This window comes from Hevea brasiliensis, chromosome 5 (assembly GCF_030052815.1).
Source record: "Hevea brasiliensis isolate MT/VB/25A 57/8 chromosome 5, ASM3005281v1, whole genome shotgun sequence".
Lineage (NCBI taxonomy): Eukaryota > Viridiplantae > Streptophyta > Magnoliopsida > Malpighiales > Euphorbiaceae > Hevea > Hevea brasiliensis.
The window spans coordinates 69,532,229-69,552,291 of record NC_079497.1 but is presented as its reverse complement, the minus strand read 5'-3'; the positions used below and the strand labels follow the sequence as shown (position 1 = coordinate 69,552,291).

Genomic DNA, 20,063 nt, shown 5'->3' with positions numbered 1-20,063 from the left:
GGAGTTTTTGACTCACCCGATCTGTAAACACAATATATATATATATATATATATATATATATATATATATATATCAATTTGGGGAGCTCAGCTCACCCTCCATGTACTCATAACAACATCAAATAAATGGGAGCTCTGCTCCCTCATCCAGTCCATCAACATGCATAAAATAATAAGTTTACAGGTCCAAAATAAGAATTTATATTACAGATCCAATTCAAATGAAGGTTTCTAACACATGCAGAAATTCTAGAAATTTATAGAATTACACAAACATAAATAAATAACCTGCGAGGGAGAAAGCAGGTTAACCTCAAAAATATCCTCATGTGGCTTGGAAAATATTGAACAGGAGTGAGCGTTCGACTCAGAGAGTAAAATATCAATTTTAACCATAATCTCTATAATTATCTAAAACTAATGCACCCTGTAGGGTGAAATGCAATATCAGCAATAAATTCACATCATAACAGCAAAAAGGTAATTTGGAGCACTCACACACCCAGTAATATCAATCATAATATATGAGAGCTGATCCCCTATACAGCTCCTTTAAATCCAACCTGTGCCAGCGAAAAACTCAGCTCGGACTTCCACTTAATAACCAAATCGGGGTCCCAGCGAAGAACTCAAGCCGTGTCTACCCCGAAGGACCGAGTCCCAGCGAAGATCTCAAGCCGTGTCTACCCGTCCTATCCATAGTCCACACCATATCACACGCACGCCAATGCACGCACACTGCTCCAAATTACCATAACAACATCCATGGCACTTTAACAGTTGTGAATGCAACATAAAACGTGCCTAGAGTTTAACTACATAATTATATACATATAAGTGATGCATGGGCATGCTTGAACATATAATAATATCGAAATTACAATTAAAATTAATATTTTACTCACAAACTTGACAAAGAATCATCAGAGTAAATTGGCGGAGGAAGAAGGTCATCCTGTCACCTGAAAATTACATTACAATTATTTAATACAAATGACTCAATACAAATCAAGAAAAGACCAAATACGTCCTAAGTCGTGCCCAAAATCTGGCAGAGTCTCCCCTATACCTAGGACCTACCCAACCTGCAAAAGGGCTCAAAACACACTTCTATATTCATAATCCATATATTCATAACTCAATCACATCACACAGCCCCTCCTGGGCCCATCAAATCAGTCATCCATCACAATATGTAAAATTTCAATTTAGTCCTTATAATTGATCATTTTTGCAAAAACTACCCAAACAAGCTCTAAAAATTCTAAAACTTTGCCTCGCGGTCCTTAGCAATATTACTAGGCTATTGCAAAAAGAATCATAATTTTTTGAGCTACCAAGAATATTTTATGAATTTTTAATCCTATTTAAGCACTAGAAAATTACGAAAAAGCAAGGTTCGGGTTTACCTTTGCCGATTCTGACTTTGGGAACGCGCTCGGGATGTATGACAATGGTGGGGTAGCCAAAATCTCGATCCAGTTCGGAGACTTTTCCGGTAGCGAGTCTGTCTGGCCGGAAATTCACAGATCTGGACAACTGTCGAATTTCCGCGAATTGAGAATACCTACACGAAGCCCACAACACAGGGGTTAGTACATAAATTTTACGAAATTTTCTAAGCTCATTTAATGCTCAGAAAAATACTGCGAAGTTTTGTGGGACCCACCGAAAAACGGTGTCGAAAAAATTTGAAATTTATGTCGCCGCGAAGCTCTCGACAAGTGGAGCGCTCTGGTACTCTCGATTTTCTCGTGGGGTTCACGGTTTGCCAGAAATCTAGCCCAAAAGTCAAAATGAGCTAAAATTTCCGGGACAAAAATTAGACAAACCGCTCGATGGATTTCGGTGTTCTTGGTGTCTATGGAAAGCTCTTGATGAGTAGATGAATTTAGACACAAGACCCGATCCGATTGGTGGCTAGATTGGCTGGATTTCGGCCGGGAAGATGAAGCAGCGCGCTTGGTCGCTGCCGTGTCGTTTGCTGTTTCAGCGGCGCCGGTGGCCGGGACAGTGGGATGGGTGCCATGAAATGGAGTGGCAGGGAGGCGCGCGAAGGGGAGGAGGAAGGAGAGAGAAAACGGGAGAGGAAGAGAAAAGGGTCGGTACGCGCACGTGGAGAAGAAGGAAGAAAAAGAAAAGGCCAGTCCGATTCAACTGGTCCGATCCGGTTCGATTCGGCCGGTTCGATTCAGAATACAAAATTTTAAATTTTTACTCTGCCTTGGTACCGAAAATGAGGTCCAAAAATTCTGAAAAAAATTCTAGAAAACTCAGAAAAATTTGTAGACTCCAAATATATTTTTAGTTTTGCTACGTGGTCTTTAAATAAATTTTTAAAAATCAGCAAAGTTTATATTTTCAGAAAATCGAACCCGATTTTTAAAATTCGAAAAATCTCAAATAATTTCTTAAAATTTAAATAAAATTAAAATATCAATAATACTCATAAAATAATAAAATTTAAAATTTTAGAGTGTTACAGTATCTTTACCCTTATTAAAGGTTTCGAGGTGATTCTCTTTTATTAGAAGTTAGGATAGGGTAATTTGGGTTGTAAAAAGTGAGATACTAGAAGAAGAGGAGAGAAAATGAGGAGAGAGATGGACAAAACGAGAGAGGGGTTAATTGGGAGACCCTAACTTTTGGGTTTTATATCCTGGTCTGAACAAGCTGAAGTTGTTTGAATAGACTTTTACAATTTAATTCCTTTTTTGTTGTTTTCTTACCAACACCTTACTTCCCTCAAACTTTTCCTACATCTGAAATTTTTGTGAGTATCCCATCTCGAGATAAAAATTTCGGCTACTCTAAGTGAGAGGTCCTACAATTATAAAAATATTTGCTAGTGAATATTTCTTTATTTTATCTGTAACAGTTTTGAATTTTGATTAAAAGAAAAAAAAATCTATAGATATAAAAAAATCTATAGATCATTTTCTGTTATCATTTTTAGTAATTTTTTAGTAAGAAAATAAAAGTTTACCTAAGTTTACCACATGCATGTCACACACAAGACTAGCAGAGAATAATTAAATGAAAAAATAAAATATTCAACTTAGCCATTTATTAAAAAGTTTAATTTAGTCATTTTTAATTTTTTTTTTTGTTCATATTAGCCACAATTAATTTTGATACTAAATTCTTTAATTTAAACTAAAAGTTATGAAATTTAATTTTTTTAATTTTATTATTTTTTAATGAAATTAAATTTAAAATTAAACTTTTAAATTAAATTTAAAAAAATTAAAAATAATTAAATTTAACTTCCTCGCTTTGCTATAGTGAAATGAAAAATGTCTTCGATCCAAGTTCGCTAAAAAATAAAAATTATATGAAAAAAAAAATTCAAAATGAGTATGGTTATTGGGATAAATTTTAACAATTATCTCTAAATTTATATAGTTGTAATATTACAGTTTTTAATTTTAAAATTTAACATAAAATTTCTTAAATTTTTAAATTTTGTATAATAAAATCTCTCTGATTTTCAATTACTAATTTTTAAGTTAGAAACTGATGTGAATTACTCCCACATGGCGCTTAGTCAATATTTTTCTCTCTTCTCTTATGTAAAGTGTAAAATTATTTTCTTTATATATAAAAAATTATTCTATCTATAAAGAGAAGAATGATTCAATTTACACATAGTTTGAAAGAAAAAATAAAAATATTGACTAAGATTTATGCTAAAATTATTTAGGTCAACGTCTAACTAAAAAATTGATAATTAAAAATTAAAAAAATTTTATTATTTAAAATTTAAATATTAATAAATTTTATATTATATTTTTAAATTAAAAAATTATAATATTACAACAAAATAAATTTTAGAATAATGTCAAAATTTATCCACGGTTATTGTGGCATTTTAAGAATCTTCATTTTTCCTTCCAGAAACCTAAACCCCACCACACAAAACGTCAAAACCTTGTCTTCCTTTTGTTTTATAGTTTTTATTTAAATTATCTGTAGAAACTAATTTCATTTATTTCAAGAATAATCAAGCATCCTCTGGGTTTTTTTTTTTTATTTTTTTTTCTCTTTTATGAGATGTCATGAAGTGTTCAAAAAATCCTCTGCACGCTAAACCCATAACCATATCAGATGGAAGGCAATGAGAACACCACCCAAAAGGTGCACAAGAGCAGTTACTTCTCTTTTCCTATTCCTTTTTCTCTTTCCTTTTTTTTTTAAAAAAAAATTACTGAGTTTAGTTCTTTGTTCCTGCAAACGATAATGTAATTTCTTATTTTCCCAGTTGGGATTTTTTTTCCTGGGTCTTTATCTTTCCATTGATTTATATATGGATGCTATGCAAGGGAAGGGGAAAAGAAGAAAAGAAATGAATTGTGTTGTTAATTTTTCGTGGTGTGGGGCCGTTTAGAATAAATATTTATTCAAATAATTGAGCTTAATTTGAGACTATTTGCAGTTTTTTCACGTGTATGGGAATCCAGTTGCTGTAGTTGGGTGCATTGTTTTCTGAAGTATAGCTTTTTATGGTTGCTATGGGATGAATTACTGTATACAAAATCTGCTTCATAGTTTGGGATTAGGGCTTAGTTTTTGTTGTTGTTTCATGTAGGAAGTTTATTTTTATTATTAAGGTGTGACCTTTTAGACATATTGGTGCAATTTAGTTGCTCAGAAATTGCAGGCCAGATAATAAATTAAAGATTTCAAGCCTAAATATACGTATTGTAAAGAAAACCCTGCTAAGCCTATCTAAGGAGTTAGCTTATTGTCATCATTAAAATATAAGGACATTAATTTGAGAAGCATATTGTAAAGAAACCCCTCCTAAGCCTATCTAAAGAGTTAGCTTACTGTCATCATTAAAATATAAGGACATTAATTTGAGAAGCATGAACTAAAATTGCGTTATGTACACAACCAATCAAGTAGGGCTATTCTGTTGAAGATGTTTGTGAAACTCAACTCAACTCAACTCAACTAAGCCTTTATCCCAAAAATTTGGGTTCAGCTATATGGATTCGCTTTCTCTACTCTAAACTATTTTGGGTTAAATCCTCAGAAATTTATAATATTTCTAGGTCATGTTGTACACATGTTTGTGAAACGAAAATGAATACAAAATACTAGTATTCTCAGCATTTTGCTTGCATGCGTATAATTTTGCAACATGATATTAGTGCACTTTCTACAATTACCTATATTTAAGTACCTAATTTTCAGGCTTGCTAAATTGTTTTGATGGATTCATAGATTTCATCTATTTTTGATAATGAAATTCATCCTGCTCCAAGAAAGAAATGCTATACAATGAGAGTTTTGCTACGCAAGAATGATGCTCTTCTCCATTCTGTTTTTCGTTTAAGCATTTCGTGTCCTTTTACCCTTTCTTGCTTCGGAAATCTTTATTTTGTTGACATAATTGAAATGTTTCTGATAGTTTTTTTTGGCTATTTATCAAAGCTTAAGCATGGTTACCTCGTGCTGTCCCATACATTCTTTGTAGTGGGTTGATGTCCGGTGTGAAATGCTTTTTAGATTTATCATTGATGGCTCCATGGAATGCATCATTTCAGCAGTTTCATTGTTTACTTCTATTTCATTTTTCTCTAAACTGTCTTAAGAAATATTTGATATGTTGATTTTTGCCTACTACAGATGATTTCTAGTGAAAATATAAATATTCTGTTGTCATAATATCTTCTTTTCATCAAAATTGATTCAGTATCTTCAATATGTTTGTTCTGTTGCTGGTACTCTTGTCTAGCTAAAATGCAAGATGAAGTTGCAAAGCATAATGAAATAAAATTTTTAGAAATAAGGTGGAAGTTTTACTGGTGGACTTTAATTTAAAGGATTCAGGCATGGAAGGTGTTTGAACAGATTTAGTTATTTCCATGTAGGAATAGTGTGCCAAAACAAGCTTTTTGGTAAAACCCAAAAGTGTTGGCCCATATCCCCTGGTTTAGCAGGCAGGTTTTGCATTTAACTTTATTTTTATGTGTGAGACACATTGTATGGAATGTAGTTTGTTGCAGCTCTATAAGCATTGCAGGTTTGAATGGCACGGTTAGATATGCATTAATTAAAATACTAGTTGGTATCCTTACAAAATTTAGCAATAGAAGGTTTATCTTGTGGAAAAGATCAAGGGCAATAAAAGATAAATGAAGGATTTTTCTTTTTAAAGGATCAAACAATGAAAGAAAAAGGCTTGAACGTTTTGCTTGCTTATTTGCACCTTTTACCAAAAAAACAACCGTCATTTTCAGGTACTTAAATAATATAATTAGTAGCCGATTACAATCATGTTATCTGATTCATTCTTTTCCATAGAAATTTATGGGACCATTTGTTGAAGATTTCAGGTTGCATACTGTAAGCATTTATTCACAATGCATTTTCACTCATGGACAAGTTTACTTAGTCTCTTGATGTGGATATTTTGCTTTGTATTTTACTATATGATCTGATGGGAAACTCTCACTCTTTCTAGGATTACTACAAAATTTTGGAGGTCGATTATGATGCAACAGATGAGAAGATAAGATTAAATTACCTAAAGCTTGCACTGGTTAGTGGTGCATCTACTATGAGCAGCTTCTTATGTGAGCTTTTATATTTCTTGATTGCAATAATCAATTAATTTAGTTGCTGTGGGATTGATTGAAGACATTTCATGATATTTTCATTTATTGTCTGCAGAAGTGGCATCCTGATAAACATGAGGGTGATAGTGCTGTTACTGCTAAATTTCAAGAGATCAATGAAGCTTACAGAGGCAATCCTTAGTCATGATAAGCATGAAAGTCCACATTCCCCATGTGATATGATGCATATTGCTTCTAGTGCATCAATCAGCGAAATTTAGTCTGTGGTTCTTGCCTCTTTACAAGGATTACACTTTACAGGTCTTAGAAATCAATTGATTTTTTTTTAATTATTATTTCTTTCAAAAACATTAAGTGTTCTTTGTAAGTAAATTTTTGATGCAGGGAAAGGCTCCAGGATCCTAACTTTAATCAATACAGAAGTAGAAAACATTTCTTTGTACATAAATGAAAATTAGGATGAAAAGAATATAGATAACCCATTTCAAAGATGCTCTATTAGGTTAAAGCCATTTATATCTGATACTTTTTAAGGATTTATGGTATTCAGTGCTGCAGTACAAATGTTTATAGGTGACACAATGGTGTATGATAGACTTCTGCTCATTCTTTTCTTGTTACTATTTTCTTCTGCAGTGTTGAGTGATCCAGCTGAACGCTCTGACTACAATTTAACTGGAATACATGAGATCAATAAGTACACTTTGCAGGTGAGAATTTTTAGGATACCTTCAGTTCTAGATTGTTCAAGGTTCCCATTGGCATATTTTGTTGACAAGTATTGGACAATTCTGTTATTGCAATGTAGGAATATCTTGCCAGATTTAAAGGAATGATAATCACCTGCAATGGGCTTGGTATCAGTCATAAATCAATATGGTAATCTTTTCATGACTTTCTGTCATGATTTTAGGTTCAAAGAGTGCTTACTTGAAAATGGAAGAGCAGAATATGGTAATCCTTTCATGACTTTCTGTCTTGGTTTATCACTTAATCTTTTTCGTTCTTAGTCTTGATGGTTAATAGTGCGGCACTTTTAGTTTAGCAAACAGATAAACTTGAATCTATGCCTCTATCACCAAACCAATAAACCTTTATTTCCTAGTTTATGCAGTTCCTTTTTATCCTGCTTTGTTACAAAAATTTAAAAAGGAACGGAAAGTAAACTTGGGAACTGGCTAGAAAATGCTTTCTTAACCTATTAATGCTTCTCATAGTTAATTATTGCCAAGGTTTGGCATGAGGAAATGGATTTGAATGGACTATAAGTTAGTTATTGATGCGTATTGATCTGAACCAAACAGCTTTTAAGAGCAAACGAAAAAAAAATAAATAAATAAATAGAAGAAAAAGAAGAAGAAGAAGCAAGCTTGTAAGAGGACACTATAGCAGAAACGTGGTTTAGGTTCCATTCAATTGACGCTTGCCCAGATTAAAGCTGTTTTCATTTTCTTTAGACAACTAATCTAGAGCTGTGGATTGAATTGAACTGAGGTTCTTCATTAGGAGTTATCTCACTGTTTCTGATTATTCTCATGATACCAAAGTCGACTTAAGCTAGCCCAGCTTATTCAAAATATTTGGTGGCTCCTTTGACCCATCTGTGAAGGGTCAAGATTAAGGGAACAGCTGGAACACCATAAAAAATTTTCACTGTATACTTTACATTAGCACTCACAATCTTTATAATACTGCAGGACACAGCAACTGACTGAAGCCAATGAATTTGTAGAACAATAAGGTATGATCGAAATGTTTTACTTGTCAATACTTAATTTTTTAGCTGAACATGCTATGATGATTGAATTAGGGATGGACATATGAACGTGCATCCACAATGTTGCAATAGCATCATAGAAAAAAAAATTGAAGATGGAAGTGTATTTTTTTGTATTATTATGTTAATGAATACCAATGTGAATCCAAATGGTTGATATAGGACAATTGCTTGGAAGAAGCAAGTTTTCTCATTTTGTATGGAAAATACTCAAATAACAATCATACCCATGAAATCAATGATATGTGCCTTAATTTATAATTTTATTTTAATCATATAAAATTAAGAAATGTTTTGGTTTTTTAGTGATGAAAATTAAGAAGCACGTTAGAAAACTATACATTAGAGATTTGGATGAATTGGAGCTCATCATTTTTCTGATGTGCTTGCCAAGTGGAAATTATTGCAGTTGAAATTGTATCATAATGAAATTCATTGCCAACTAATATCTCTTGGGTTAAAGACCTATTTTAGTTCTTAAAGTATGCATCATTAGTCAATTGAGTTCTTAAACAAAGTTTAGGTTCAATTAGGTTCTGGTTAAATAAATCTTACGCGTTATAATGTTAATCTAATTAAGTTTAAAATCAGTCATGTTATCCATTCAATTAATGAAATATTATTAATATCCAGTGATGCAATCTTCGCGAATGTCAAGTGTGGTAAGCTGTATTTTTTTTTCCCTTTCCATTTTCTCAGTAACAACTAGAAAACAGAAGATTCTACTGTGATTGAACACTCTTGTTTATTTCTGATTCCATTACAATTTTATTGTGTCATATTTTGTTCTATCATTGTTTGATTAGGCTTATTTGATTTCTAGAAGTCCAACAAATTGGGTCACTCCGGATCCTCACTCCTTTCCAATTCCACGAACTCTCCACCCTCCAATCTCTGCCTTTGCTCACCCCGAATATAAAAATAACCTATTGGATTTTGATTCCGCTTCAATCTCTGAATCCTTCGTCTTGCTTCCAAATCAATTACCAGGCAATGGTAGTATTCAAAATGAGTCCCATAAGAGGAAGAGTTCGCTAGCTTGTGCGCAATTGAAGGGAAGGAAGGATTAAGGAGCGAAAAGTGGATCCTCTGGTGGATCAAATCTTCAATGTAGGTAGTGAGGTTGCTACTGTTTTATATGTGTTGCTTGATATTGGGTGGTCAATTTGTGCAGAATCTGAAGCTGTTTATGTTAACATATGGAGCGATTGTACGCTAATTGCTTACAAATCTAGAGGAGGTTGAAGAAGTTAACAAATAGCTAAATCAAATTTATGTGAAGCTTATATTTTGTGTCCATTGTTTTTGGTAGAGCTGTGACACGTTAAGGAGAGGTTATGAACCAAGTCTGTGGCTGTTGGCCTTTATTTTAGGTGGTTGGTTGTCGAGAAATTGAAAGAAAATATGAATTTTTGTGTTTGGCTGCACAGAAATTGAAGAAAATTTGAATGCTTATATCACAATTTAATTTTAATATTTTTAGATCCAATTAATTAATCGATTTGAGATATTATATATATATATATATATATATATATATATATATATATATATATATATATAAAATTATAGAAAAATATATATGCTAATTCAATTTTCGATTCGGTTCTGATTTGGTACAGCTTTAATTCGATTTTAGTACAGTTCAATTTTTAATAAAAAAACCATAATTAAACTAAAGTATTAAATAATTTTGATTCAGTACGATTTTTACTGATTTGGTATAATTTTTAATTTAGTTCGAGACATCAAGAATCGTGCACAGCTCTACTTATTTATATGCGCATGGGTAATATATTTACAGTTCAGTGCGTTTGATTAACGTGGATGTGCTTATCAGGTTAAGGGTGCTACAAACTTTAGGACTTAGAGATTTCTACCCATTCCCTGTACCTCAGCTATGGAGATACCATTAAAATATATATTCATTGAAAATTCATCAAGAGTTTATGCGACTCTTCCTTTTCTATTTCTTCATGTTCCTTTCATGTATAGTTCATCATCTCCATCGCTTCTCCGATGACTCCCCACGATAAGAACCACAGCCCCCTTTCTTTAATTAAATGTGCTTATTCGAGTAATTATGTTCTAATTAGATTAGAAAGTTCAATTTGGGTAGCATTTAGGTTTAGGTGCTAAATTGAAATTTATGTCCAATTAAAAATATTGTCACATCAACATTTCGTTAAAGGTTAATGGTATAATAATAATAATAATAATAAAGACCATTTTCTTTGTTTGTAAATATTAATTTTATCCTAATTTTAGAGGTTAAGTCCTAAATTTATCCAAGTTAGATTCATTTATGTGGCAGTTGATTAAGATTTCTAATTGTGGGATCCATTTATATATATTCAAAATTTTCTGAAATGAAAATAATATTTTAATTGCAATTATCTTAACCCATAATTTAAAAGATAATATTTTTGTCTTGGTAAAACACTGCTAACTTCAATTTTAATCCTTACACAAATTTATAATTAATTTTTGAAACTAAAACAAAAGTATTTTTTTAAATAAAAAGATATAATTACAAAAATCTGTTCGTTAACGACTTAAAGAATAATTTAACGGATATAAATTAAGAATATTATTTTAATAGTTACTATCCTTAAAATAATAAATATTTAAATTACATAGTTTATTTGTGATATTATCACTTTTCTGTGCATTAGGTTTTGACTAAAATATTATATATTAATAATATATTCAAAATTAGAGGCAAAAGATTTATTTAATTCTTTTAAGTTAAGCAAAATATTTATATAAAATTTTAAAATATTGTGAGTTGAATTAAATCCTTCAATTTAAAAAAAAAAATAAATAAGTCTTTTAAATTTTTAAAATAAATTAAATAGCTGCTTGGAAATAATCTATAATTTTTAAAAACATATAAAAAAAGGAATGAAAAATAATTTACCTATAATATAAATCTAGTTAATGCTACGTATGAAAATCTTTTAGTGTATGAATTTTCATTATCAATTATATGATATTTGCTTCATCTTAGAATATATTGATAAGTTGTTATTTATTAATTAATTCAAAAAACTTCTCCATAAAAACTATGATAAAAATAATAAATTCATAAAAAAGTCTCTTAAAATATTTAATAAAAAATAACTTTTCAATTTGTTTAAGTAGAAACTTATTAAAATATTATAAATTAAATATGTATAATCACTAATGATGACCTCATGCACTAAAAATTTTTTGTGCGAGGTCTTGAATTGATTTATATTAGAATTAAAATTTTTTTATTTATTTTTAAAAGTTAAGGGCATAATTATACTCAAAATAATTAAAAAAAATTATTTAATCTATTTTTAAAATTTAAAAAATTTATTTAATATTTTTAATAAAATTTATAACTTATTTAAAATTTCAAAATACTTTAAAAATTTACATAATTGTTGCCCTCATTTTAAAGGTGACCTTTCCACCATTAAAACCAACTAAAGACAATAGCCAGAAAAGGACAACCGCTTCCACTTACAATAATATATTAAAGTATTAAATATAATAATATAAGAACTGAGTTGGGCTCGACCGTTACTGATTGCCTCGCCTATCGTCGTTGTTTAAGGCGATGTTGCCGGCCGTTTGTCCCTCACTACTGCAATATGCATGCACACTTTCGTGCCAAATCTAGTTTTGATTCAGATGAAGAGTTAGTTTGGGCAGAGGATTTTCCTACAGTTATATCATCATGGATTCAGATGATAAGTTAGTTTGGGCAGAGAATTTTTCTAGAGTTATTACAAGCCTAAAATAATTCAAGAGATGGGTGAATTAGACTTTAATAATTTTTTTGTTCTTATTTGAAGCCTTTTGAAAAATTATAGTTTTATTCAATTAGGTATTCCTAAGTGTGATATATGTGCCAAGCAAATCAAAAGTGTATCATAAATAAGCTCAATGCAACTTTACACTTAACCAAGACAAAGCAACCTAACAAATTCTATCAAAGTGCACAACTTAGATTCTAAGCAACTTCAAAATCAACCTAATTAAGTATAATTCAAATATGTTCAAGGTATATCACGGTGTAATATCATGTAATATCAAGTAATTTCAACTCATCAACATTCTCAATGTGCTCAATAATTCAATATATTGCTCAGTCAATTCAATCAACACATCAAATATGTCATTCAACTCAAGAATCTCATTAATGTAAATGACATAAAGTAAAGAGATAAGGGTTGGAATTAAATAAAAGGATTTTTTATAGTGGTGCGGCTTAATTAGTCTACATCCACTCTCTCAAGGTTTCTCCTTGAGTCTTCACTCCGCTATAACCTCTTTTCAATTGGCATGAGAAAACCTTTTCCATCCACAAGTCTTTAAGGTGCTTGCAAATCTCTACAAGTGTTATCCCAAACACTTCACTCACTTCAAGCTTCACAAGGTGCTTGAACAACCCTCACAAATAATATTAAAGATTGTTTTTCACTCAATCTCACATAATACAATAGAAACTATAAAGATGAGAGAGAGTTGACATGCCAATGTGGCTTAAATATAAGTTAATGCACTTGAATGAAAGCAATAAATAATTTCTAAGAGTGTAGATCAATCTCAAGCCTTCATTTTGTGTGAGAAGGCATAAAAAAGATGCATTTATAGGTTTAAAACATTTCAGACCTGTAACGTCCTGAACTTCTGAGCTCTGAACAGTACTATTTTCAGTCCATGAATAGTATTATTCAAAGCCAGTTTAAGGACTAAAAATGAAATGAAAATAAATTGAAATAAGCAGTATAAAAATCAAAATGACCATCGAGTTATGGAGTTAAGTGTCATTATCGAAAAAGATAGACTATAATCCGATAAGGGTCATTTTGGTTATTTGACATCCAAAGTTGACTTTTGACATAATTTTCCATTAAAATGAGTGACATTAAAATGTTGAAAATGAATTAAGAATATGAAGTGTTTATGGAAATTAAAAGGGGACATAAAGGGAATTAAAGGAATTGATATAATTATAATTATATTAATTAATTCTAATTAAAAATTTCAACTAATTATAATTAGACAACATATATATATATATATATATATATATATATATATATATATATATATAAGGGACAAAATAATTAAATGAATGAAAAAGTCTTCATCTTCATCTCTCTTCCCTTCCTTGGTCGAACCAAGCTGCCTTGCCCTTCCACGATTTTTACTCCTTCAAAGCTCCAATTTCTTCCTTTTCTCACCATATTTTCCCAAACCTCAAACATTAAAACTTGTTATTTGATCTTAGTAGAGTGATTGGCAGCAAAAAGAAGCAAGAAAATTGAAGATTGGGAAAGCTAGGAATTGGCTCAAGTGAGGTTAGTGCATAAACTAGCCTATCTACTTCTTCTTTTATTAAAATTAAGTTGAATTATGATGAAATTGCATGAAAATTGATGGAAATGAGATATGTATGAAAGCATGGGGTCGGCCAGCTATGGAAGTATGGGGGATTTTGATAATTTGATGAGATTAATTATGTTCTCTAGTGTAAATGGATGTGTATACATGATGTGGAATGTTGGAATTTGCTTGAGTTTGTGAATGGTGAAGTTAGGGTTTTAGGAGAATTAGGGTTTTATTTCCATGGAGTGTAATTGATGTATTAATGTGGTATAATGCCCCATTGAAGTGTATATTAATGTGAATTGATGTTAGTTGGTGAATTAAGTTATTAGAAGTGATGTGGGACATTGCTGTTGAACCTGGATAGATTGTGTCCAGTGTGTTTAAATGGCTATAAATAGAGCTACAAAGCTCCAATTGGTGTGAGGCTAATTGGAGATAAAATTTAAGATATAATGCTAGAAATGTCATGAAGGAAGCTTGCCCAGAAGCTGATCACAAGTTGCCTAAATTAAGCTTGAATCTAGAATTGATGTTTTTGACCTGGGCAGAATGACCATATAAACAGTGTTTAGTAATTTAAGCATAACTCACTCTAGGAAACTCCAAGTGACCTGATTCTTGAACCTATGGAATTCTGAAAACATAGGAGAACATTTCTCATGAAGATCATAAAACCTAGTTTGGACCCTAACTCAACAAAATTGCTAGGTAAAATTAGTCCGTCAAACTTGCCCCGGACTAAACCTGAATATGGAAATCTTGAACTTTGGGGTGTCTGACCAGTTGTGGCAAAAATGCCATAACTTGAGCTAAAAAACTGCGAATACAGTGATTCTAAAGCCAAAATGTTCATAACACATAGAACTACAATTTTTGTGTTTTGACTAGAACCCAGATCATAAGGCATCTCGGGGAAATTATTAGGAGAAATCAGGAATTCCCAACCTAGAAATTCCTGCATCCAAACCATTTTGCCCTTTGACCTCAGGACAGTAATTAAACCATAACTTCCACTAGAAAATCTCAATTGGGATGAATCAAAATGATCTAAAAACTTAAGAATTAGGGCTACAACTTTGGTATAGAAACCTTACTCAAATTTTGGGTGTAAGACCCTTAAATAATAATTGTAATACAGACCTAAAACCTGAAATCCTGGAGTTACAAGACCCAGGAGTCCAGGTTGATCAGTTAGCCATAATGTACCCTACACAACATCAAATTTAGTGATTCTTAAACTTGTGTAACCATGAGACACAAGAAAACAACTCATATGAAAAACACCAAGCCAAATTATGCACATAACTTGTGACACCCCTTACCCGTCTACAGTATAGCCGAGCAAGATATGCCACACCATGTATCGGAACACCATATTTTATCTCAATTATTTTTATCCTTAATTTATTTCTTTATGATGATGAAATGCAATTTGGGAGATTTGACTCATTTAAGTCATTTATTGAAATTATAAATTCATTTGAGGTTCCGAAAATTTTATAGAAAATCCGGCAGAGTACCGGCTAAAAATGGAGAAAACAGTTATTCGGAACCTGTGGAAAACACTTCCTATATATTTTCAATCATTTTCAAATTCCAATAACCATCAACATGGTCTCAACAATTCTCAACATTCACAAGCATCTCAAGTTTTCAACATGAATCTACAATTTCATTCAAATCCAAAATCAAATTTAATTTCATGAAGATATTCTCAAATTATATTAATTAACAAAATTTTACAAAATGTGTGCATCAACATATAATTACATAAATTTACTATTTACATGAGTTCATAATTTAAAAATCACAAACTACTACCCATTACAAAATACAAAAACAAAATTTCAAAAGGAACCTAAAGGTCCTACCACTGATGCACTGCAAACGAGAGGTGACTCTGACTCTATGCAGATATGTGACCTCACCCAGTCTGTGGTCTACTGGGCTCTCTATTTGTCTCTCCAGAACCTACGGGTGGCAAAAAGCGATGCACTAAGTAATAATACTTAGTGGTGCCAATAATAAAATAAAAAGAACTAAAAGAAATATAAATATGCAGTGTATATATTAATATCTCATGCAGACAAAATTTTGGTAATTATTTGTAGTCTATTTATTTGGCACTTGTTATATCAATGATTTCATGAAATTTATCAACTTCCATTTTTGGTTGCCCAAGTAACCTATACTGGATGACTGGACTAGATAAACGGGTAAACTGGCACTGGGTATCAAGTACCTCGGGCCGTTACACCATCGGTCACATAGTGTCTCCCGGTGGGCCACAGAATAGCTGATAAGCTGTATTAACATTAGGCACAAGGCTAAGTATCATCATAATATCAAAATGGCTAAAAGCCATAAAATCACAGAATGACATAATGCCATGTGCAGTACTGCTAACTGAACCCTATTGGCATGCCAACCTATCCAAACCAATCTTACTAGGTGTACTAGGGCACATTACAAAGTTATTGATTGAATTTTCATGTTTAACATGTAAGGTTACTATTCATTTTACTATTTAGGACAAATTATTGACTTTCCAATGCATAATAGTTGCATGAGTCCTAATCACATAAATTTACCACATTTTGGTTCCCAAAAGTGTTGGCATTAGTTGCCAATTCACACTTCTAACCAATGGAGAATAAATCAGAAATTTCAGTTTTGAAGGTTAGAGATTACTGTTCCATTAAGTTATTCTACATTGAGAATTTGGCCAAATGTTCTTCATCGAAGTTGTTCCTTATTGTATCTAGTTATATTTATTTTTTTCAATCACTCCATTTGGAGTTTTGTAGATCAACTTATGGCCTAAACACCATAATTGGCCGGATAGCAATTTTTCTAGAATTTCTGGGCAGAATCAATTCTGCAGTTTTTGTACACTGATTGCAGGTCAGTTATTGGACATGTTATGGTCAAAATTTGGGTTTGTTTTCTTCATAAAAGTTGTAGGGCTATGTCTCAGCTTTCTACTGGTAAAAATTCATATCAATTGAACTTTTCTACACTGAGTTATGACCATTTAAACAAATATTGTTCATTTGATCATTTTCCATGGACAGCATGTTGGTCACCCGGATTAGGGTAGTTTTTAGGTCAACTTGGTTTAGTTTTCTAGGCAGGGTTTCTCTACCAAAGTTGTGCCATTATGTGTCTAGTTTCATGTCCAATTGGCCTTGCACCAATTGAACCTACACAACTCCAGTAATAGCTGCCCAAACCTACTGGACTCACACCCAGTCCTGTCGGTCACCAAGGGCAGCATGCGTAACCTTAATTCCATTGTCCTAAATCACTTCAATTCCTCCTCACATATAGTCAAATAGTCACTAATTGACTATTACAATGTTCATATACCATTACATGAGCAAACCCTAATTTTGTTCAAGTCTCTAAGTTTTCAAATTCCATTCATGCATTACACTTGCACTTAAATGTTCAATCACTCAACTCATGTCAAGGGTATCTCACATACCACTTTGTTTCAAGGAAATTCATCAAACCATAACCATCCTTAAGCTGCTGAAATTATAGGGATGAATATACATAAATTTTATTCTATTTGTCTTAAAATTTCCACTTATCTCATTGCCTTAAACATGAATTGAATAAGAGGGGGAAGAGATTAGACACTAACCTTGAATGGAGTCAATTCCAAGCTTACAGCAACTCTTCTTTTCTACTTCTTTTTGCTCCCAAAATCTTCTCTAAGATAAAATATTAAGGTTTTGTGTTGGAAACTTAGGGTTTAGTTGAAAGAAAACAATGGAAATGGAGCTTTGGAAAACTTGGCAATAGAAGAGAGGGAAGAGGAATGTGTTTCGGCCAAGGAGAGAGATATGGATGGCTGATGGCTTTCTTTCCAACTTTGACTTCTTCTTTTCCTTTTTTGATTTATTATAATGATTTTATTGCATTTTGATTGGCCAAAGGTTTTTAATGACCTCATGCTTACTTCATTAAATCAATATTATCTCTTTTTTTTCTTTTCTTTACTACTCACTTTCAATTTCATTTTTAGCAATGTTTATTCATATTTGATATCATATAATTTATGTACTTAATTGGACAAGTTGATAAAAAATCATCTCTGAAGACGAAATAACTAAAATGCCATTCGTTTGGTTTAACGAGCTAAAATTGTGTGTACCAATTAAAAAATTTTTCTAAGCCTTTTCTTGGCATTCTAATGCCATAGAAACCTCAATGACTCTTCTCAAGAGTCCTAAAAATTTATGTTATGAATTTTCCCCTAGGGTTAGGGCTTCTAGCTATGAAGACCGTAACTTCCCACTAGGTTACCCATCACTAGGGCATTGGCTCATTTAACTTAATTGTATTTTATTTCTAAAATTTTTCCTAATTTTTTCTTATTATTATTTGAGTTAATTATGACTCCTCACTTTAGTATAAATATTTTTCCAGATGTTCTAGCTGTCCGAACTGACACCGGTCACTTTAACAGTAGAATGTACGAAATTGCTACAACGAGGGTGTTACAACTCTTCCCCTCTAATTTAAATTTTGTTCTCGAAATTTAACCTGATGCAAATAGTTGAAGGAATTGTTGCCTCATCGTCTCTTCACTTTCCCAAGTTGCCTCCTCGGTATTATGGTGCCTCCAAAGTACTTTCACCAGTGGAATTTGTTTATTTCTCAGTTCCTTTACTTCCCGAGCTAGGATCCGTATGGGTTCTTCTACATATGTCAAGTCCGGTTGAATTTCAATCTCTTCTATTGAGATGACATGTGAAGGGTCTGAGCGGTATCTTCTTAGCATAGAAACATGGAATACATTATGGATCTTATCCAGTTCTGGTGGTAAAGCAAGCCGATAGGCCACTGGTCCCACATGTTCAATAACTTCATATGGGCCAATGAACCTAGGGCTTAACTTACCTTTTCTTCCAAACCTCAGTACCTTCTTCCACGGTGAGACTTTGAGAAACACTTTGTCGCTAACTGCATACTCTATCTCTTTTCTTTTCAAATCGGCATAAGATTTCTGTCTATCTGAGGCGATCTTCAAATTAGCTTTGATTAACTTTACTTTTTCCTCAGTCTATTTTACCAGGTCTAGTCCTACCAGCTTATCTTCACCCAATTCAGTCCAACATACTGGGGTTCTACACTTTCTCCCATATAGTGCTTCATACGGGGCCATTTGAATGCTAGATTGGTAGCTATTATTATATGCGATTCTGCCAGTGGGAGATATCTATCCCAACTCCCCTCAAACTCATTGACACAACTCCTTAGCATATCCTTAAGAACCTATCACATAATTCACATTGTTACTATCATTTCAATTTATTATTTGTAAAAATTCAATTAATTTTTAGGTTTACCTGAATTACTCATTCCGACTGTCCATCCGTCTGAGGATGAAAAGCCGTACTAAAGTGGAGTTGTGTGCCCAAGGCTTCTTGCAACTTTTTCCAAAATCTCGATGTAAACCTTGGGTCTCGATCAGATATGATGGAAAGTGTGATTCCATTCAGTCTAACTATCTCACGGATATATAATTCTACTAGCTTTTCCAGTGAGTAGTCAGTCCTAACTGGCAGAAAATGTGCTGACTTCGTCAATCTATCCACTATCACCCACACTGCATCATGCTTCTTTTGGGTGAAAGGTAGACCAATGACAAAATCCATTGTGACTCGGTCCCATTTCCATTCAGGTATGCGTATAGGCTGTAGCAAACCCGATGGAACTTGATGTTCTGCCTTGACTTGCTGACATGTCAAGCATTTAGTCACATAGTCAGCTATGTCCTTCTTCATACCAGGCCACCAATAATGAAGCTTCAGATCATGATACATTTTTATACTTTCTGGGTGCATAACATAAACACTGGTGTGTGCCTCTTTTAGAATACTGGCTTTCAATTCCTCGTCATCTAGTACACACACTCTTCCTTTGTAATACAGATACCCATTTGCTTTTACCTCATAGTCAGTTGCCTTCCCTTCTGAGATTTTGCTCATATTAGCCATTAACTTTTCATCTACCTTCTGCCCATCTAAAATCTGCTGTAGCAAGTTTGGCCTCACTTGCAACTCAGCTAAAATAGCTCCATCTCGAGCCAAGGATAGACGGGAATTCAATGATCTTAAAGCTGTGATGAATTTTCTGCTCAAAGCATCTGCAATTACTTTTGCCTTCCCAGGATGGTAGTTAATCACACAATCATAGTCTGTCACAACCTACTCCCTCGAAAGATGTAACATGATCCCGTAGTACACCTAATGAATTACCGTACTTCGCCTACCGATAACCCATTAGATATACTACAAGGGATTTTAAAACAATTT

At 32.5% G+C, this 20,063-nt stretch overlaps 1 long non-coding RNA gene across 3 annotated transcripts; it reads left to right on the top strand.

The window, feature by feature from the left end:
• Positions 1 to 3,970: 3,970 nt before the first annotated feature.
• LOC131180237 (uncharacterized) lies at positions 3,971 to 9,819 on the top strand. Of its 3 annotated transcripts, none has more exons than XR_009149039.1 (6): positions 3,971 to 4,137; positions 6,473 to 6,584; positions 6,682 to 6,887; positions 7,224 to 7,297; positions 7,396 to 8,328; positions 9,191 to 9,819. It is a non-coding gene; the product is annotated as an uncharacterized LOC131180237 (long non-coding RNA). The 3 variants fall into 3 exon arrangements; XR_009149038.1 differs by having other exon boundaries at positions 3,972 to 4,137; positions 9,188 to 9,819; XR_009149040.1 differs by having other exon boundaries at positions 3,972 to 4,150; positions 9,188 to 9,819.
• Positions 9,820 to 20,063: the final 10,244 nt, after the last annotated feature.